The sequence below is a fragment of the Dermacentor silvarum genome, chromosome 9 (genome assembly GCF_013339745.2).
Source record: "Dermacentor silvarum isolate Dsil-2018 chromosome 9, BIME_Dsil_1.4, whole genome shotgun sequence".
Taxonomy (NCBI): domain Eukaryota; kingdom Metazoa; phylum Arthropoda; class Arachnida; order Ixodida; family Ixodidae; genus Dermacentor; species Dermacentor silvarum.
This window is the reverse complement of record NC_051162.1, coordinates 91,584,652-91,607,468: the sequence shown is the minus strand read 5'-3', so window position 1 is coordinate 91,607,468 and position 22,817 is coordinate 91,584,652. Positions and strand designations below refer to the sequence as shown.

Here is a 22,817-nt window from a genome sequence, read left to right as displayed (position 1 = left end):
AAAAAGCTCTCGTGTACAACATTAACACGGAGCTCGCTCTGGCGATTTTTGCAGGAAACTGAACGTTCACGGAAGCAATACGGTTGCACATACCTCAAAGCCTATTCGCGAAAGGACCATTAGCGCGCCTGCCGAAAACGCGAAAGAACATAAAATGACCCCTGGCAAGAGGGCGCCATTCAAAGAGAACTTACTCAAACATTCGAGTCCATGTACAATATGGGGCAAAAGCCTACAGGAATTCGTGGCTCATTTGAATTTCCCCCTCATTATATACTCGCCGCTCCACCGGCTATACCTGCCCGGTCGTTTTCCTCGTTCACTCGTACATGACACTTGAACGGTTCGTCCCAGGCACTGAGGCCTTTTTACGTCAAGCCGCACGCACAGACGCACGCTGCTCGACATACCTCCGCGCCATTAGCGACTGTCATCCGCGCGCCGAGCGATCGTAATCTAGCATAACGATCGTCCTCAAACCGGTCAGGAGTTGCTGAACCAGTCGGGAAAGATTAACGCGCGGTATCAAAGCGAGAGGTAAACCGTATCGACAGTTTCGTGGCCGTTGTGCTAACGAGTACATACGTGTCCCTGTACGAAGCACAATCCATAAGGCCAACCTCTTTTTAACGACCCCGCGAAAACTGACGGAAGAGTATCAGGGAACTGATAGGCTCGTTAGTAACACGAGTATACGATTATGGTTAGCAACAGCCTTGCGAAGCCAACATAACAGCTTTGACTGGTCCGTATGCATACGCACGATAGCGAGGTTTGGTCTGTCTGCATAAAACGTAGACAAATTACGGACACGGTCGTGCGCAGCAGCGCCGATGACGCCATCTTGTGACGCCGACGGCAACTAGAGCACACAGAACATGGCCTCCGAAATCTTGAGCGATCGTACGTAAGAGAGCATGACCTCGGAAGCCATGTGGAGGCTGCGGGTTCGGCTCCATCCTGCGATTATCCTTTGTCCCACCTCTCGTGTTGATAATTATTAAATTAAGCAAAAACAGGCAATTACGTCTATGCTTTGCTTAATTAGTTCATTGAGGGCTTCCAGAGTAGTATCCGGTTGCATCTGTTAAAATATGGAAAAGCGGGAAAGGAGGAAACAAAGCCGCACTGACACCAGCTGAAAGCGGCCAGCAGAGGGCGGCGAGGAAGGTAAAAGGCAGGGAGCGAGGAAGACAGACAGGATATGCACGGTTTTTATGTGTGTATATAAACAAAAAAAGCAATTTACAACTGTATGAAGTTCGTGACTAAAGACGTTCGGCTTAGTTCGCGATCAAAGCGAGATAGAAAGAGAGAAACACGTAGCGGAGGTTTATGCAATTCCGCTGCTGAACACAGCGCAATTACCGGCGTTCATTTTCCGGCAGCGGCGCGGTCGCATTCTGATGGCGGTAAAAATGCAAAAAACACTCGAGTGGCCTCGCCTATGGGTGCACGCTGACACTCCAGGTGGTTGATCTGGAGATTACTATGACAACCCTCGCAACTCTATTTATGTCCGGCGTTATAAATAAGTAAATCGGACAATCTATCAATCGAGCCGTCCAATAAAAAAATATAGAGAGATGACGAAGAAAAAATGTAGTTTGTTTGTTGGTTCATTAATGAGGTTTAGCGACTGAACGGAACATAAAGGATACACGCCGTAATAAGGGCCCCGGAATATTTCTGACGACCTGGGTTTCTTTAACGTGCACCGAAATTAAGCATGCGAACGCTCCCAGCAGAATACGGCCGCGGCCGCTGAGAACAGAGCCAGTGACGTCATGCTCGTCGGCAGAATGCTGCAGCCACCGAGCCACCAAACGAGAGAAAGAAAGAAAGACTGTCTCTCTCAGCCTTGTAGTCGGACGAGGTCGGCTTTGCGGCCGGAATGTCTCAAATGGATGAGGGTCAAGTCTTGTCTTTCGGCTTACGTATCCCACCCCGCCAAAGGTATTGTGCGGCCGCAGGCAAAGACTTAATCGTCACGGGCGTTGCATCCATTAGGCGCTCAAACTCACGCCTACGGTGAACGAAGCGATTAAATAGGTGAACGGCAATTGTGGAGCGAAACAAAAACGCAGATTAGGATCAGTAGAGGCGACGAACGACGTCTTGGTTCAGGGCGTCAAGAACGCGTCTATGTAACGGAAAGTAAACAAAACAAAAAAAAATTAAACAAAGAAAAAAAAGAAACAAGCAAGCAAGCGCGATCAGATTTACTGCCCAGAAAGCCAATGGGAGCAAATCCGATCGACGCTGCCTCCACACCCACCTCCCCACGACCTTTAACTCGTTAAGTTTCTAATCTTAACACCAATTAAGCTAACTGCACTGCCCGAGATAATCACTCAGTCAAGGACGCCCAGCGCGTCGCCGTGAAACTGTGCACCCACAGAAATCTATATTCATCAACATCAAGAAGTGATCAAGGGCGACGGTATCGGCCCGACAGCATACGACTCTGACACAAGACACCGGTGTAAACACCTGCTGTGAACTTTGTCCCCAAGGAGACGACATATCCTGGATCCCCTGCTCAGACGTACGGTCCGACATCCGCAGTGACCGACTCGCTCATTTCAGCAAGTGGAGTCAAGATGGAAGCCATTTCACATAGTTTTGGCTCGACTTCTTGCACGATGCCGGGGTGCATCCATTTTGTGCTAACTTTTTTTTTCTTCTTATGGCTTAAGACCGCGCACCTCGACGTAGAGAAAACAAAACTGAGATTAGGCATGGCGTAAGGCTTAAAGACGCCCAATGAAATCTTTGGTGAATTCTTCTCTGTCGATTATTATTTTTCTTTAAACAAGTAAACACGTTAGAGCCACCAGACACGTAAAACGCGGCATGGACCAATCAGAACCACTCACGGCTTATTCCCCTAAAAGACCGACGCCTGTCGACACAACAGCCTCAAATTAAGGAAAGAAAAAAAAAATATTTCAGTGGCCGTTTAGCGGCAAATGCGAGAGAAATGCGTATAGGTTCAACTCGCCCGTTTTTTCAATCTTTCAATCAAGCGAACATATTACCTGCCCGAGAAATTTAAACACATATGCAACTAATTAAAAACACTAATTAACTTCTTAATTATTTACCTTGCGGCAGATATTGCAATTGACGAATTGTAGCCAGTGAGTTTTCAAGGCGTATCCACTTGGAATGATTTTGCAGAATGACACATGCTTGGAGGCATGCGCCATCAAACTCGCCGTATAATAAACAAACTGCTGTTCCGCTTACTTTTTCAACAAAACGCTAAGTAACTGGAACGCCCATGTATTTCATCCCACACTTCCGGAAAACGCTCTTTAATGCATTGAAGCAGAAAAGAAACTGGAACGCCCACGTATTTCGTCCCACACTTTGGGAAATATCTCGAAACTAGTCTCATCCTGGAGATTCATTTCAAGTGGATGCGTCTTACAAGCTCACCGGCTCTGATTCGTAAATTGCAATATGTGCCGTAAGGTAATTAATTAGAAAGTTAGCGAATTCTTGTTAGTTAGTTCAATATGTATTTCGATTTCTCGTGCAAGGTAAGTCCGCCTCTTCGAATAATCCAGCTCAAGGTCAGGAATTATGCTAACTGCCACAGGCGATTTTTAAAGATTCTGGTAACCCCGTCAATACATACATGTACACATACGCGCGCTCTTCTAAGCTCTCCCGTCTCCTGCCTACCTCTACCACGTGACCGGCTTCCTACACTTCACACACACTCTTTTTTCCCACTTTGCACTTCTAATGCTCCTACATTCAAATCAGAAGAAGGAAAACCCGTTTCTATAGCGACGATAGATGAAGCGGGAAAGCTGGACTATTGCATTTCACGGCCACGCAAGACAACCTATACGTAGAGGCCACAGCAACAGCCTGAACTTATGGAGATCGCGAACTCGCAGACACTCTGAAGACGATATCAGATCATAATATACCTCAGATAATATATACGGCTACGGATGAAGATGATTAGCAGGCGCCTGCAAACGACTCACAGTGGCAGGTAGGCGTGACACGCTCTATCAGACGACTGTACACAGCACTCAATGCAATGCAGCCATCGTAGAGACCTCACCGAAAGAACGAACACCGGCTCACGAAGCTCCCAAGGCCGGTCGTACACTAATTGCAGAACGCGAAACCAGCAACATATGCACAACGAACTAATTCACAGAGCAGAAAGCTGGGCCCGTTGGAACTTAAATATCTGCGACAATAAGACGACAAGACGGGATGGACGCCGGAACTGACCAGATCAGTGCAGGACCAGCGTCCTTCCTGTCCTGTCGTCCTTCTGGTGTCTGCTAAACAGTTACTTTCCGTGAACGATCGAAATGTCTCAAACAACTAAATTCGTTGTGGAGAGCTCAATCAGAATTTCGTTGCATAATTATCGTCTACACTTAACCACTAGTTATGTTTCATCATAGATCCGTTGAGTCAAGTTTTCATCAACATGTCGACAAAAGCTTACGTAGCATTTTTGTACGTGATACAACACACGTCGATAAACAAGACTGCTGCTGGCCAACCACGCGGCTGTTTTCAACAACATCATAATACCGCTGAGATGGACGAATTATTCATCTTATGGTGTACAGTTTCTCCCCTGTCCTGCGTCTGAGTCGATACAACCCTGTATAAGCCGCGGCAGATTTCCTAATCTCCCCACTCAATCTGTTACCCTGTTAGACACACCGGTTATCTTTTTTCTGTAAGTGCGATTACATGACCATGAAGCCTAACTCTAGTTGTTAATACAGTCGAACTCAGATATATCGAACCAAAACATAAGGAATTATTGTGTACATGGAACAGCGGCAAAATCCCCTTGAAAATTTCGGTATAAAATTTTTATTTTATATATCAGATTACTCGTATATCGAACTTTCTTGTGCTCCCCTTTTGATTCGATATACCCGGGTTCGTCTGCATAAACTCTTAACTTCAGCGGTCCACGCTTGCCTTCTCTACAAACGCGAGCAGCCACATGTATCTTACAATGTTGGGCCACTCTATAAAGACACCCGTTATCTGTTCTATACGCATTACACGACCTAACTGTTATCATATCAGCAGCCTGCATTTTCCTTTTTATGAGCACTAAAACGTCACATATCTGCCAACGTTGCGCGGCCCAATCTCCCTTTCCAAATCCTTCTATTATACCCAGAAAGTTTCCGCTCGAGAAGTTCGCGAATACTGGCAGAATGTACAGATTAAAAAAAGGATACGAATATATGCAGTGTATCTTTTAACGATGCTTCTATGATATTTCATTCCATCGCTAGTTACGCAGTATCTGGCTTCCTTTCAAACTACTCTGCTATGCACCTACTTTGGGCCCGTCAGGATTGGCAAAAGCAAATGCAATGCAGATATTATAGACACGGATACGCATACAGCGACATTAAGACGTAACTGCACCCTCTCGCCGAAGTATGCATCAATGCAATCGCCGCAGGTTGCAGATATATCCCGGAACCAACGCTGTTCAGCAGCGTCGGCGCGCGAAACTACAGAGAGGTCATTAACGTAGGAGCATTAATTAAAAAAAGAACTGGCGTTACCAGACAGGGCGGGGTATTCTACGAGCACGCAGCAACATTCCTAGCGTATATAGTCTCATCGAACTTGTTTTACAAGCTCGTGACCAGAAAACAACAGAAAACAATCACGCCGATTCATCGCCGCAGGTGCGCACTATTTCTTTTGGCGGAAGAACATCAGCAACAGCGTGGTGGAACAGCCAGCGGCAAATCGAAATGATGTTTTCTTTTTTTTTTTTTTTTTTTTCTCCTGCACGATCCTGGCCGGACCAGCCCAGTCCATTTACGGAGGGCGGTGCATCTACGCGGATATAACCGGCCGCTTTATACACTGCCGTCAATCTTTCCATCTCGAAGAATACACGAGCAAAACACGCTTAGCTAATGGAAGACCCATACAGAAGATTAAGTTGGCAGCGCGCGACTCGATTAAACCGTCTTATAGCAACAGTCTCGGATAGTTTCTGAAAGACCGACGATATGCCTGAACATTCAGACTTCCCTAGAGCGCCCAAAACAAAACAAACAAAGAAAGGAAATACATAAAGAAATACGTAAAGAAACTAATACATAAAGAAACTCATTCGTTTTGCAAATCGCTTCGCAGCCTGCCACCCGATGCCAACGCCTTCCCACATACCGCCACGCGCATACCACCGCAACGCGGAGTGCCGCGTTGCCAAAAAGTGTCAAGAGTGCGCTGCTTACAGCAGGCCGACGGATATACGTATCTGCCATTTCTGGCACGGGCCCGCGACCTCCAGCGTTATACAGACCGCGGTGCTCGTAACGCGTATTCCAAATGTGCACTGCAGTAACCTCGGCGACCCACTTATCGGGGACGCGTCGAAGGCGCTGGGCCGCAAAACTCGAGAGCGCAGGCAGGCCGGGAAAGCCAATCAGGCAAGCCTGCAAAGCCCCGGCCGCTCCGTCAAGCAGATTGCATCCCAAAAGAAACGCCCGTCAAAGGCAAGCGAGCCGGCTCCACTGATAGGCCAGACTAAAGCCCCTCCATACACGTTTGGCAGCGGTGGCGCGTGGATGGAGGGGCTTTAGGCCAGACTATATACGTCGCGCAAACGCTGACTGCCCCAATCTATAGGGGGCGCGCCACGGCAACAAACAAAACATTTACAACAGACACAAGGCGCACAAGCAAACGTTGATGCCATGACAAGCGGTTATAAACGGCTATGCGCTAGAACACTTTTCTGCCGCGTTCTCTGAAGGATGGTGGCACGCTGGTGGTGATCTGGTGAGGGAGAGGGGTCACAGCGCGGGCTAAAATAAATACCCGCACCGGCCAATGACGGGCCCTCGAGAGCGTGAGCGCGTTTTATTTTGCGGGCCCTGACCGGGTCACGTCGCTGCTGGCTTTCCGCTCGAAAATTGGGGACGCCGCGCGGTTAATCCGCGGGGTCACAGCGCCTGTCCGTGTATGCGGCAGTTTGTGGTGTGTGTGCGTCCTGCGTTCATACGACGCGGCCGGTCAAGGCATTCTCCGGCGCTGTATAGGCAGGTGTACGCTTCCTAGGCCGTCACGGTCTGTTGGCCTCCCATTAAGGCCGGCGCGCTTTGCGCGCCGGCCTTTAAGTTCGTGCCCGTACAGATGTAGAGGTGCCGAGCCTTCGACGCGCCTGTTGAAATGCTCTGTATAGCGCAGCATGTACAATTAGAAAGAAAGAAAGAAAGAAAGAAAGAGAGAAAGAAAGAAAGAAAGAAAGAGAGAAAGAAAGAAAGAAAGAAAGAAAGAAAGAAAGAAAGAAAGAAAGAAAGAAAGAAAGAAACAAACAAACAAACAAACAAAGAGAAACATGAATGTCTTGTTTTATGACCATAATTCGTACCTCTATACATGTGACTAGTGTCTTCAGAATTCGAAGTTCGGGCTGATTGGCTAAGTGTGTATTATTACTACCATCATCCTTATTATTATTAATACAAGCATTATACAACTGTGATTATCTCCATCTTGATATCCTTCAAAACGCGTTGTCCTCTCTCTGTTCTGAGCTTCGTACTTTACTTTAGGACTCCTTTTAGATGCACTCCTCTCCTGTCTTCACACGGTTTCTCTCACCTTCCATTTGTACACTCCGTCCCGCAATTGTGATATTGCTGTATTGTTGCTTAATATGCCGCTGTTTACGCAAATCCTATTATTTGTCTTGTTAGCTGTTTTACATTTGTTGTTCTTGCTTCTCTGTGCACCAGCGCTCAGACAGACCTCAGTGTCGTTACTGGGCACGTTAAATAATTTATTGCTTGATTGTTATCGTTGCTATTGAGAATAAAGCGAAGAAGCTGTGATTAAAATATCGTTGCAAAAGTTTTTTTTTAGTTAAAATGAAAAAGAAAAGGTAGACACGCCTCTTTAGAGCCGGCAACCCAAAAATCCCCGAGTACAATACATAGCAAAGAGTATAAATAGAGGGGGCGAGAGAGAAAGAAACAGGAAAATAACAGATGCCACGAAACCTGATACAAGTATACAATAATTTATGTGACAACGGCACGAGTACCGGAAGCAAATAATTATGACTGATCACTTCCGCTTCCACCCCTCGTTGCTACTTCCGTTTCCCTTTTCTATACAGCTCTGCAGAGTTCCGGTGCGATCACGCCATGTTCAACAAAGTGAGCCATGTCTTCAATCGCTTGAAATTCCATCAAAAGACAAAAATATCATATTGCATAACAGGCCATTAGCGCTCGCTAAGAACGACGCCTGGGCACTCGGACTTGGTTTAGACCATAGAGTTTCCCACTATACACCTAGAGGGTAAACTGGCGCCACCGTCTATTCGAGTTTCTTAAAGGGCGCCGTGCGCTGATGGGAATAATGGGATATGTGTCTGCGAGGCTTGTATCGGCTGGTGTTGAACGAGGCTTCGTCTAAAACGTGGATATGGCTACACAAATAATGCGTTCTTAAAGTAAAATCTACATAAATGCTTTCATTCAGCCATATTACATCTCTCAATAAAGTTTACTCACCTACAATGCAGGATCAAGCGAAGAAAAGCAAGAACAGACGACAAATTGTTCCAAAGCGAGCGATAATCTTGTCGTCTGCCCTCCAACTTTAGCGGCCAGCTTATACTTTTTACGTTTCATGTAATTGTGAATTCCAATAGTTAAGTCGTCAAAATAAACAAAACAGTTTTTGTGTAATAATAAAGCCAAAGCAGTTTTTTACGTGCTGTTTTAGCAGGAAATGAATCATTGTGACAGACAGACCGGTGCTAGCCAGGCGCGTCAAGGGGTTCTGGCTCTCCAAGAACGATGCCAATCCGAAGTCACAATATACCGGCATTCCCATGGATACCACAGCGCAGCCGCGCCAGTTTTCCCTCTAGGTGATATAGTGAGAAACTCTATGGTTTAGACGCTACTTGATTCATGGCCTCCAAGATATGCACGCGCCGGCGCGCGCAAGTCTCGGAGGCCATACTTGATTGATTGAAAGAAAGCATCCAGAGGTTGCGCGTCAATGGGGCTACGCGAGTCTATATATAGTTCGTGAGCGAGTTCGTAAGTGAGACTGGTAGACCTCGCTTCCGCGGCCACAGCGCTGCGACCAAAATCACGTGTCAAACAGATCTGTGCGCGAAATGCAAAAACGCCCGTGTCCTGTGAATTGGGGGCACGTTAAAGCTTCCCAGGGTGGCCGAAATTTCAGGAGTCGCCCACTACGGCACGCGTCATAATCAGATAGTGGTTTTGGCACGTAAAACCCCAGAAAGAAGAAGAAGAAGGCGTTGGCCGCAACGGGAACAGGGGCACGGTTCACCTTTGATTGATTGAATGAATCAATGAATAAATGATTGATTAACTGATCGACTGACTGATACGTTGAATTGATTGTTAATGTGACTTCTCGGGCTCGTTAATTCTGATCCACGGGGTTTGAGTAAGAGCGCTGGGCATGAGCAAAAACGCCAATGACGACTTTGAAACGGTGTATATAGGTTATCGATGAAGAGACATGTCTACACAACTTCGTAACAACTGGTCGCTGTTTTGTCCTGCGTTGCACTGTCACACAAAACCAATAGTACTCTGAATTTAACGTTCCAAAGCGAGAGATAAACTGCGGGAGACGGCGCCAAGCGAGGACTTCAAAATAATTTTGACCAATTGTCCTTTAACGTGGACCGAGAGTATGTACGAAAAACGTGTTTTTGCACTGCCGCCCCACTTCTGAATGTGGCCGCTGCTGCTGGGAATCGAACACCCGATCTCCGGCTCAGCAGCGGTATACCGTCGTGCTTGTTTAGCCAAGGCGACCGATAGCAAATAAAAAGAAAGAATGAATGAAATAAATAAAGAAGGGACTAATAGGCTAAACAAGCTTTACGTTTCCGGCGCAAACATATATGCAGAGCCAGCGACTTCGGGAAGAGCGGCTATGCGGGAGTAAAGAGCTAATCAAGAGCTAGGAAGAAAAGAAAGAAAAAAGAAAAAAAAATAAGAAAAACAAAGGAAAACAAAGAAAAAAATGTGGTTGATCCCTCTTATATAGGAATCGGTATAGAACACGAAAGTGAAACGTGTCTTCACAGAAGTAGTGTAATGTTTATTGCACATTGATATATAATGTCTATTGGTGTTTTGTGGCTAAAGCGCCCTTAGGCGTTGATGCACCCACGCTGACGCCTGGTGGCACGTCTCCTCCATCACGACTACCAACGTCGATGACCATGAGCAACCGTCGTGCATATGGAAGCTGCACTACGCTGCTCACGCTAGCACAACGCGAAAGACGAAGCACGTAACTGACACACTAATACAACGCGCAAGACAAAGCACGTAACTGAATCGTCACCAAGTCAAATCAGCGCGTACAGCGCGTCGTAATTGCAGCCTCCGCGATCAACTTCAGAAACATTTTCAGAGCTAATTGCGGAGGCCACGCTCCGCTGTGCTGAGTACGGTGAACGCCACTACCAACGCCACCTAGGTGGCGTTGGTAGTGCTTCTTGATGCCAGCGTCCCTTCGAATGCTGGCATCGAGGCGTCGTAGTGCTGAGACCACCGAAGCGTTCACTGTCGGTGCGCGTTAGTGTCATAATGCAGTACTTCTCTTTTCTGCTCGTAGGCGGCGGCACCGCCCCGAGCAAGAGCGCGGGTACACGGAGGAGTGTTAGATATATAAGGCGCGTCTGTGTAGCTCTCTGCAAATGCGTTTGTGGCGCAATGGGTTAAACGCTCGGCGATCTATCGTCGCGGACCGAGAGGTCGTGGGTTCGATTTCGAAATTTTGCATGTTTGTGGAACTTTTTCTTCTGGTTTCTTTCTTTGTATTATGTTCTATGACGTATTTCCGGAAATACGTCAGTGAAGTCCCGGCATACGTGGTTAAAATAAAATGAAAGAAATCGGGGAATATAACTCAATCATTCGCACCCCAAAATTATATCGGTCGGTCAAACCTCGGCGTATTCGGAACTTGCTTTCGAGCGAAGGCGGCGCACGATAAGGGTATATATAAGCAGCCGACACTTGGCCATACATTCCTTACGCATACTGTCGAAAGCGCAAAGTGTAAAAACGATTGGCGACCAGTTCAAGCAAACTGGTCTCGCCGCGCGGCGAATACGAGGAAAAAAAAAAAGAAAAAAAAAGCAAAGCGAGCTGCGACGGAGGCCGCACTGAAACGGTGCAATGCGAACACCGCTAAGAAGCATGCTGTAAGTGCAGAACTCCACCCCTACCGCTTCAGCTGCATGCTGACCGCTCTGCCAACTGGAGAGATTACAGGAAGATCGCGTACACACAGCCAGTTGTGACCGAAGTCGGGACGGGCGTTCGATAGCCAGTTGGAGCCGGATTGCACTGCCAGGTGCCCGCGTGTTCTGCAAATATCGCGACAGACATCGCGCCACGGAAGCGTGGTCTCCAAAATAAAGTGCCTTATAGAAGGCAGGCACAGTGCGCGTGATAAGCGCGGCTCGCGGTACCGACCGCCGTGAAATTCGCATTCCGCCTTAGGAGCTGACACTGTATTTATACGTCAACCAAAGAGCGTATAGCCACTACTTCGTCGGATTAGTAAAGCGCATGTTGTTACTGCCTGCACTATGCCATACGAACATACGGTCTCTCCCTCTCTCTCTTACACCCATACGCACACACAAACACACACACACTACATATATATATATATATATATATATATATATATATATATACAGTTGACACGTGTTTTTCGCTTCGGTCGCTTCGCAAAAGAGGCTTTCCCCACTAACCCCACTCTTACAGAAGTCGTTAAGTGATGACGTTGTGTTTCTATATCGACTGTTGTATTCAATAGATTGTCTGTTGAGGCACAATTGAATGTCACGAACGAGATGTTTGCAAGGGAAGTAACTTTTGAGCACGTCACGTGAGTTGATCGTGCATTGGGAGAGAAAACTGACGTCAGTGGAAGTGACCGCTTCTAGCCTTTTATTCCCTTGGCGGAAGTGACGGCAGCGCCACCGCATGTTGGTGACGTCAGGCGCTTAAAACAAAAAGACACTAGGCGGAAACGCGGCGCTAGTGTCTGCGTTCTACGCTGTTATGACGGTGCTGAGTCAGCATGGGTAATTATGGGCAATACGTGGATTTCACAAATTTTTAGACCTTGTAAAATGCATGCACGATATTATGTTGCCCTTCAACAGAATGCACTCGTACGTTGGTCTTCACAGAACAGGCTGTCGAGCTAGTTAGTTCATCACGAATAACTTGAGTGCAGCACACAACGGGACAGAAGTGAGACCCAGACAGACGTACAGCAAGAGCTGTATGGAATAACCTTGTGCCTCACATTGTCTCGTTGTCGTGCACTCTAAGTTATAAATCATTTTATCTATTGAATTTATCCAATGAATCATTGCTCTATTGAAAAAGACAGCACAAGGATATGTTTCCTATAACGGCTTCTTGCGGTTCCTTGCGGCTCCACATATGAACCTTACTGTACCATATTAAGCGTTATGTGCTGCAAGCTTACCTCTTTTTTCTTTGGTTTTGGCAGATAAATCGATAGATTGAAATGCAAAAGGCAGACACACCCCAGTCGAGCGGAGGTTTGCCGGCACGCGTGAAAGGAAATGAGCACAATCGGTCCAGTCCAACTATGCTAAATTACGGCGTCTATGCTCGAAGTCGACAAGGCTTCTTGAGGACCGCGCAACGAGCGATATGGAACGATAAATCAGAGGCGTAGCGTTTAGAGACAGGAATGATGACAGCGATGCGGATTACAGAGCACAGTGGGATAGGCAATATTCTATAGATTGGTATAAATAGAAGAAATAGATTTGCCCAAGCCATCTATTGTGTAGAGCAGACATCCCGTGGTCTATCAGGAGTATACCGAACAGGTGCCAAAAGGATGGAAGCGCAGTCGAGGACAGAAGATTAGGCGGTGAGACGAGATTGGTAACATTTGCAGGCATTTAACACTTGGAGATGGCTGGGATAAGCCTTCATCCTGCAGTGGACCTAAGATAGGCTGCTGCTATCATAATATTAGCAATCACGAAGCTAATTTGTCATCGAAGATTACTTTTACCGTAGCGATTATTGTCCTTAATGCTCCACAACTACAACCACTCGACCGTTTTCAGCACACTGCCGAAAGCAAAAAAAAAAAAGATGTTTTGAATATGGGGAATAATTCTCTTATAGTGAGTGTCTAAATGTAATCTGAATTTTGTGACGCTCATACAATGAAGTGCCACGATTTCTGCAGTCAATGGAAACTGCATAGTAAAGTCTAGGTATATGATCGCGGAACGTTACCTTGCTTCACAGAAATGTCGTGGAGCAAGCGCACAACAATACGGCTTGCGAAACCACCGGCTACAATTCGTAAATTGCAAAATTTGCTGTAAGTAACACTTCAATCGTTAATAGAGAATTTATGTTAATTACTCGATTAGGCATTTCGATCTATCGTGCAAGTAATGTCCGTGTCTGTGATTAATTCAGCTCAATGAGTACAATTATGCCATCTGCCACAGGCAATATTTAAAAACTTTGTATGGTCTAAAATAAAGACAGCCGGTATATATAAAAAAGCTTCACTTGAACAAAAAAGAAACCGACCGATATTTTATGTACGCAGATTGGTACCGCTATTTCCTTCTTGATGTTATATTTTTTTATCCCTGAATTAATGAAATTAAGGATTAAAATGTCAAAGCACTGCTTCAATGTTTCTTACAATCGAACGAATAAATTCAGTGCTTTGAACGGAACCCATTGTGTGGACATATCGATGAAGTGTCGCCCTTAATTTTGTGAAAGTTGCTGCGTGAGATAACCACACTGCAGGTGACAATGGCCTTTATCGTAGAGCGATCCCGACACCCTTCGATAATAACGCGACGCAGAGTTCAATAAGAAGATTACTAGATGGCACTGAGTTTCTTACAAAAGTCACCACTCTGGCGCTAGTGGGCTACGAAGCTTAGCCAACATGGCTAAGCTTCGTCCTGGCTTGAAACGGCTTACAGATTTGCCAATTGATCCCATTAAAGAAAAACTTTAGTAAATGCAATAATAAGCAATAATAGGCCTGCGCGCAGAGGCTTAATAGGCTTTCTATGCTCAGAAAACCACCATTGCTTGGAAATGTGAAAAGAGTGCAATACCGACACAACGGCGTTTGAAGACATGTATGAGAACATCGACTATACAAATCCAGGTCTATGTACTACCCGCATCACTTCCATAGAGCACCATAACTGCCTCCAGTCATATTTGTGGGAAACACTGGGAGAAAGGCCCCAGTCCCGCCGGCAACGCTATCCGGAACCTGCGAGCTCGTTGCCGACAGTCGAAGCAACTACACCTCCCATTGTCCTATTCGCGTTTCACGGCCAGATAAGGGCTATCGATAAACGATAAGATCGGGGCGTGTTTGCCTTTCGTTCCTTCAAGCTATCTCCGTATCCAGCTTTCTACGGTGGTAGGTACTAGTTGCCCTGAGGGTGCATGTGCAAAACGTAACCTTGATGTGAAGTCGAAAAAAAAAAAAAAAGCGCGAATGTTAACACGAACGAAGCTATGTTGCACAATCTTTGTAATATCTATTGTCGTCCCTTTTCTTCTCCGTGTTTGTTTGTTCGTAGTATTTTGTTTTCACTCTTTTTTGTTTTTGCAGTGAAGCATGTGGATCCACCTTGAATATGTAAATTATAGGTGGTGCGATAGTTTAGTGGGTTTCTTATGTAGAACTTCATCGCTCTTCGAATGATTCCGCTGCAGTTTCTCCTCTTATTCTTTTTTTTTTCTAAAAGGTTATCCCAAAAGTGATTAGTTTAAAAGTTATTAACGACATTTTCGTTCTGAGTCAAAATACGACTTTTGATTTCTACTTCCAGCAATCACGATCAAGGAATACAACAGCGCGATAAGCCACATGCGATTGTTAAAGAATACCCGGCATATCAGGACCGCGGCAGTGGAAAAGATATGGGCAAAACGATGCTAACTTCAACGTGAGAAGCACGGGACACTTACCGGTTGAGGGGAGCCACCCTCGAAAAGCCGCTAACGCGGCAAGTTAATTGACGGCGACGACTGAGCGAAAACGAGAAGGCAGCAAGCAGCCTGTGAAGCACAACACGGGCGGCGAAGCACGACGCCGGCGAAACGTGTCCAACTTGAAAACGACAACTGGCGTAGCGAAACAAGCCGTCGCTTCACGCTTTCCTTCGACGGCTTGTAGACGGTCGCTCGATGAGCAACCAACCAGGAAGGCAGCGAAAAGCACGGATGTCACTGGTCCCAAGTGTCGCTCAAGGAGCTGGTCTATATGGCAAGTGTATCACAGGCCTTGATCGCGAACTGTCTCGCAATAGCCGTACTAAACGTGGAGTAATCACTGTCGCAGGGCCGCGAAAGACGACGCAATATGGATCTGCATGGATTCCAGGGATGGCCGGATCAGCTATCACGTGTGTTACGTTTCAAATCCGGAAGCGATCAGAAAGCCACAGTGGATCACAGTGTTGCAGTGGATCATCGCTGTCCCGTTCCTCGCGAACTTCTCCGTCCCGCAAGACCCCCACGAGAAAGTGGCGGCGATGGGGCGGCAGGAGTGGTTGGTTGTTCAACTCGACCGTCCAGCAGCAGCAACCGGGAGAAAGCGCAGTTGCAGCAGCTGCAACTGTCACCCCGCCGCGACGTTCACATCGGGAAATCGAGAAACCAGGAAGGCCACGCCGTTCGAAGCACCGCCGCAGTTCGAAACGAAAAACACTTGAACGCTTGGGGACCGGGGCTGTATGTAGCTGCAGTACCGTAAAACTACGAGGCAGTGTACGAACATGGAGAGCTGCGCGCTCGCGCGCGGAAGTTTGAGCCAGGCACGCTGCTTCGACGGCTTCCGCGCTGCGCGCGTTCCAAGTAGGGTTGTGGGACGCCGCAACGTGGGGGCCAACGTGACTTCGGACGGTGTGTGAGAACGCGCGATGGGAGAGGGAGACGGTGATAGCGCTGCGGCTTGGCTTGGATGGTCGCGGCACGCGTTGCCGCTGCATGCGAGGCCAGACACAACGGCCTTTCTCCTCTCTCTCCCTCTTCCCAGAACCGCCCCCCCGGCAGGCAGCGGCGAGAGACGGCGATGGGAACTACACGCGCCCGCGTAGTGGACATACACAACCGTACGCTGCCTCATTAGTTCCGCGCAGCGGGATCAATGGTGCGAGGCCTGCAAACGCAGGTGCCGCTTGCACGGGAAACAAAGCGCGGAAGGATACCGTTTAGATGTGCTGGCCCTCCTGTTACAGACATTGGGTTGGTGAGCCTCGTCCAGCAGTCGTCGAGGCTGATTTCCGTCTTGCCAACCTCAGATTCCACGGAAACCGAAATAAACTGATTGGTTTACTACTGATTGGCCGAGGTCCGCGAAACTGCCACAGTGACACACGGAACTACCGAGGCAAGAGTACAGCCTTGCGGAGGCCTTCCTTCGCCCTCCCCCTAGCCCCTTCCACCCTTCTCCCCTAGCAAAGGGTAGTACGCGCTTGTGTTCTTTGGCAGGTCCACTTGTGGCGGCGGATCCCTTTCACAATCACCGCAGTCGCTCCTCGTCAAGATGCTCGTCCAAAAAAAAAAAAAAAAAAAAAAAAAAAAGATGCTCGTCCGCTGTCATTCACACACGCAGCTTCTCTGTCTCGATATCACCACGTCGGCTAATGCGATAGCATCGACGTCGATCAATCAATCAACGTCGGCGCGCTCACCTCATAAGTACGCTCACTAACACCCATTTCTCAGGGGTGAGCGCGAACACGAGATGTGAGCGGTGACTGCGAGAGAGCGCAGGGCCGGACAAGAAATACTAGTCAATCAATATACTACGAAATCAATTTGTAGCGTAAACATTTTAAGCGATAAACTTATCTCATTCTTTTCGCTTATGTGAGGACACAGTGTCACCCACAGCGGGGCGCACACGTCAAAATGGGATTTCGTCAATCGTTGAACTTGCACTACCAATGTGCACACAGACCGGAATAACGTAAAACTATCCAAATCAGTTTAATTTCTTCAAAAAATTCGCCATTATCCCTCCCTGATAAGTTAAATTTGCTCGGGCCTAACCCATATGGGCGGGGCCCGAGACATTTTGACCTATCACGGAGGGATAATGGCGGATTCGGAATACAAACAGATTGGAATAGCATTACGTTATGCTAGCCCCCCAACTCCCTCCTCTATTCGCTTTAGAGGGACACTAAACAGAAACTCTAAATAAGATTAGAGTAATAATGGTTTATTTCAAAACACCGTCTTCGTTAATTTTGAGTTAGGAGGATAAAATGGAGGCCGAAGTTGCATCTTTTGAATTTCGCGCCGAAACCCTGACGCCGGTTCGTTGCGTGACGTCACAAATTTCAAGCTACTATTTCATATTTCGCTTTTTGAGGCTCAAGCGAAAGTTCTCGAAATCTTCTTATGTTCTGCGTTTGTCCCTTGGTAGTCCATTTTTACCTATAAAAATTTAACTACAGGCACCGAGCAAACTCCGTCAAAATTTATGACGTCACTGGCGCGGGAACTTCGAGGCAGCGTCTGCCCTGCTAAGCCTGTCGCCACGATAAAGACAGGCTTTTCTCGTATTGTAAAAAGATATAGCATAGTACTAATACAGCTCAATTATCTTTCTCTTAATTGCCGATTTGATGCAAGAGTAATCAACGAAAATAATATTTACTAAAATTAAGGAAATGCAGGCAATTGCATGACTTACGTGTACCCCTTCCACATATCCGTTGAGTTTTCCCGCGTCGGGGAAAAAAAAAATTAAAGTGGCAGTCACGCTTGGCGTGAGCGACATCCACTTATATGCTATCCCAACGAATATAATTCGCGTATCGGCTGTTTCCTTCCATTAAGTTTCTCGACACGACTGGTTAAGCAGACGTCTATTAAATAGACCCTGACTCGCAAGGCATCTGTGCCCGAACTTGAGCTGCATTCAGAATCTCAATGGCAATTCTGAATGCTATGCATGGCTGCCTCTTGTCGGCTGCCCCCCGCCACAGCGTCCTTCGCATTAATCCCATTCGCGTGCATGACCTACTTATTTGTTTCCTTCCGTTCTTCCAAAGCTGAAACAGCATTTAAAGCGGGTACTTTCGACTTGCCATTATCTTTTTCTGCATGAAATGAAAGTCGAACCCTATAGCTAACACCTAGAAGAAATAATGACACGCACCATAACGTTCAACATAATATACAATACACTTGTTTCCAGGAACGTTTCTTCAATTTCTGAGAACTTTCGCTGTGCACTCAAATTCAGAGTTCTGATCTCAATTGTGTCTTCCGAGGGTTTTACAGCGGGCAATAGACATCCCTCGTTTATTTCAGGCAGACATTGCCTTAGCTGCCAGTTGCTGCTTACGGCCTTATTACAAAGCCAGCAGACGCGCCTTGTAAATAAACGAAATAAACAAGCAGAAAGTGAGTGCGTAACCTTAGCGGCAGCTTAGTAGATATGGCGTTCTTCCCGGCCGCGCCGCGGCCACATTTCGATGGAGGTGAAATGTAAAAAGCGCTCTAGTATACTTAGAGTCAGGCGTACGTCAAAGAACACCACGTGGTCGAAATTAATCCGGGGTCCTGCACTATGGCATCCTTCATAGCCTTTTGTGCATGTTTGGGGACGTTAAACCCCACGATTTAATTAATTTTTAGGGAGCCGTCATGACGTCACGAGACATTAGCTTCCTCCGTTTCTAAACGCTGCGGCTAACTTACGCGAGCGTAGAGTCAAAACCAAGCGTATACAGCCCCCTCGTTTATTATTATTACGTATTTTTATATGCACCGCATTAATAGAGAGTTGTAGAAATGGCGCACCCAAGCGTTTTCACGTACCCAAGACCCCCGCAGTTTGTGTTCTTTTGTACTCTTTCCGAGTTCATTTGTATACCTTTCTGCGTCGTTTTGTACGCCCGGCGGTTTGCTCCCATTAACTGCGGGATAATAGTAATTAATAAGAACAAAAGAAAAAGAAAACTAAAACTTTCTAACAGGGAGCACATTTTGCGCAACTTATAACGTTTTGGGGACGCAAATCACCGGGTTTACACACAAATGCACAAAAAAGGTATACAAAAGAAAGTAAAAAACAAGGCAAGTGAGGCGTGGAGTTTCGGGTATGCAAAGGGTCCTTTGCGTACCCAAACCGGCTTGGGACGCGCAAAGTCTAAAACTCCGTTTATCTAACCTTACTGCTATCCGCGACGCAAACAAATTTTGCTCTGTGTCGTGACGCTCGCGATGTCGATGGAGCCAGATCCGGCATACTAATATGAAATTAAACTGTTTCTGTTTCCCAACCTTTCATATACACTCGCCAAGTGTCATTCTTTCACGTACGAGGAGCTCGTGTGTGAGTTTGCACAACTACGAAATTATTTATGCCACGTATACATGCTTTTATCGCGTTTTGGCCATATTTAGTTGCTTTCACTATGCACGACGCCGGCGCTGGCATTGTCTACGCCAAAAGCTCTCTCTGATTTCGCTCATAAAAAAAGTGCGCACCGAGCTCACGCATTCGCAACCACTCCTAGCTCGGCGCCAGCGTCAAGGCCATAGCGCACGTTTCTTAGATAGCCGTAGCTGTTGTCGAAAGAGGCCCGCGAGTCACCTGTCTGCGTCATCCGAGAAATTCTCGATAAAGAAGAAAGGCCGGGCTGCACGCAGCCGTCTTTAAAAGTCACGCGCACGTGTGCGCAATAAACGGATGCCGAGGAAAAAAGACGCCGTGTCTGCAAGGTCCGGCTAGGTATGACGTATAGGCTTATATTTACAGCAGTGCGTGTCAATGAAAAGATAAATGATTTAACCTAACCATTTTTCGACGGGCATGATAGCTCAGTAGACTAAGCGTACAATCACTGCGTTTTACCAGTGCTATAACACACGAGGCACAAACTTGGGAGATTATCAAAAAAGCTTAAGAAGAAGCTGGGGAGCGCGCAACGAGTGATCTAACGAGAAATTATAGGCCTAACAGAGGAAGACAGACGTTTGCATTGTTTGCAGGTCTACATTGTTTGCAAAACGACCGCTTTCTATCAGTTCGTTTTCGGTCTCGTGCGGTAAGCATTCCAGACAAGTGTATACGTAAGAAATTCTTTCATAAAATTAAACGCGGCGCAAGCGCGACCCGTTCCTACATCTGCGTGACGAACTGCGAATGCGGTGGGCCACCTATAAACGAACTGCAGGAGGTGACGTCACGAGGCTGCGGCGGCGCTGCCAACCATTATGTGCGGATTAGTATAAGAATGTCATAACTTTGTACGAGTGTCAATTATCGATCCAGGCAAGCTCAATAGGCGTGCCTCAGTGTATAGAAGTTACTTAGGAAGGATTGTTTTTTGAAACAGCGAGAAGCACAGACGCCAATGTAGACCATTATTATTTTTTTACCTGTAACATGCGTATTTGTTCACGAACGAACAGACTGCCCACTGATCTATGATATAGCGATCACCCCTAAGCCAACACGCTCCTTACCTTCGTTAACTGTTCGAGCTAGAGTGTGACATCTATGCTTCCTATCGATAAGTTCTGAACACTAAACGTAGGAGGCAAATTGCGAGACAATCAACTGCAAGAAGTGTTCGCAACAAACGAATTAGGCTCGAGCCCTTCGATTTCAAAGGGCGAATATCACAGAACGAGTGGATGACGTAACATCAAGTGACGAAACTGTGTGTCCAATATATGCATGTTGGTAATTCTGAGATGAGAATTACACCTAGCGGTAGAACTAGCAGACGACACTGAAGGATACGATCACGAAATCTGGATACAAATAGGTCCGACAAGTGCTTCGCATAAACATCGCCTTAATTATAACAGCTTAATCGAAATTAAACCACATCACTACACTATGGCTTCTCCGATAGCCGAAATATTGCACTGAGGCGTCGAACCATGACATATGCATCACTTAAGAGCGTAATCGTCTGACAATGAGCACTGAGACCACATTTAGATCGATCGCAAGTAGCACTTTCGGCGCGCGCTAACTTGCTCAAGCCAACGGAAACGGATGTGACAAAAACAGCGACACAGCTTCAACCGGCGTTACTTCCACGTCCCATTGTTCCCAGGCGCACGCTAAAAAACTCCATGAGTGTCCAAAGTTAACCGTAAGTTCCCCACAACGGCGTCTCTTTGGATTGGCTTGCGACGCAAGTACCCATCAGTCACGCAGTGACAGATTATGCCCGTCCCTGTACGTTGAGGTGTCACGCCGGACCTTGCATCATGCAAAAGCGAAACCATCCCCCGAAAGTGATCGATTGATCATGCGACCCCTTTCCCACTAACCACCACGGAGACAAAAAAAAAAAAAAAACATTCAGTCGCAATTTCTTACCACGGGCAGTTGGACTTCGGTGCCGAAGCTTCGAGTCTTGAGACTCCCTCTCAGAACGCCGACCGCAAAAGACACAATGGCGTTCCAACACAGCGCTCATACACAGCCTGTCACTTCCGATCCGTTGGTTGCGCACGCAGTTGGGACGGAGAAGGAGCCACGTGAAGCGGGCCGTCAACCAGATCCAAACGCCCGCCGCGCGCCGCCGGCATCAATACGCCGATAGCGTTACATGCACCTGTCAGGTGACTTGGCGACGGCCGGCGCGCATACCGCGACACCTTCCAACGAGCGAGCGACTGAGCGAAGCGGTTCTTTCGCTTCTCACTCGGAGAGTAATGTGATCCGCCGAGCCCGTCTACGCGTGTGAAAGCGCAGCTTCAATTTTCTCGCCGCGTCCTCTCCTCCTTTCACAGTGTGTTTCTCCCTCTCTCTCCATTGTTCGCCTCACTCCTAGTTTTCATACCTACATTATGTGGGCGGCACGTGATGGTTCGCGGCATCCATTAGAGTAAACAAATTACAGATGCAGCAAGAGAGCAAATAGTAGGTGAGGTGGGGAAGTTCAGCACGCTCGCGCGCGATTAGCTACCCTACACTTGGGGAAAGGGAAAGTACGATAACATAAAAAGAGGGAGCCAATGTGGGCGCACCCGCTGAGAAACGTCCGAACACGCTGTCACAGCCGGTCGTGTCATCCAGTCGCCTTCGAGGATCTCGATCATCAGCGCTTAGTAGCCTTGCGCATGTGCAAGAAAACATCGATTGAATGAAGCCCATTAATTTTCGATTTAGCAAAGTTTATTTCGGTCTCCCGATACACGTTGTGAAGCACAATGCCCTGAAAACCTTCAAGCAACGAAGTGAACTCACCGTCTCGCCCGATTTAACGAAGCCTTTTGGGGAAACGTGGCTAAAAGAATGGAGAAGTGTAGGTATGCCAGGTTTCGATCAGTTCTGGCAATAGACGCCATTAACCTGTTAAGAGTTTTGCCGCTTCCCGAAAGAACACGGGACGCGCTCAACGGACTGGATGTCTACGATAAGTGCATACGGAAGCAATTTTTTTTTTTTGTTCTTGAATAAATTTTTTTATGCTTGCGTTCGATTTACCGAAGTTCTCGATTTAACGAAATAATTTCCGAGTCCCATCGGCTTCATTAAATAGAGGTTTAAGTCAAAGGTATACTTCGACCAAGGTTCCAGGATAACCTGAAAACGGTCAGTACTCTAAGCGACGGTTGAGACTATCACGCAGAGAACCTCGTTGGCCGTCGAATCATGCATACAGTGGTACAAAAGGTGCTCTACAATTTCGTGACACCCGCAAGAATCGCATTTGG

General features: G+C 47.0%; 1 protein-coding gene across 3 annotated transcripts in view; it reads right to left on the bottom strand.

The window, feature by feature from the left end:
- LOC119463341 (4-galactosyl-N-acetylglucosaminide 3-alpha-L-fucosyltransferase FUT6) overlaps positions 1 to 22,817 on the bottom strand; it is a 54,423-nt gene that overhangs the window by 6,590 nt on the left and 25,016 nt on the right. The window contains exon 1 of one of the 3 annotated variants that reach the window (XM_049656544.1): positions 21,475 to 21,811. The exons of 1 other annotated variant lie outside the window; for it this stretch is intronic. The gene's annotated coding sequence lies outside the window, so the exon portion shown is untranslated. Of the gene's footprint in view, positions 1 to 15,080; positions 16,013 to 21,474; positions 21,812 to 22,817 lie in introns of those variants that run through there. One more of the 3 variants, XM_037724147.2, reaches the window with a different exon arrangement.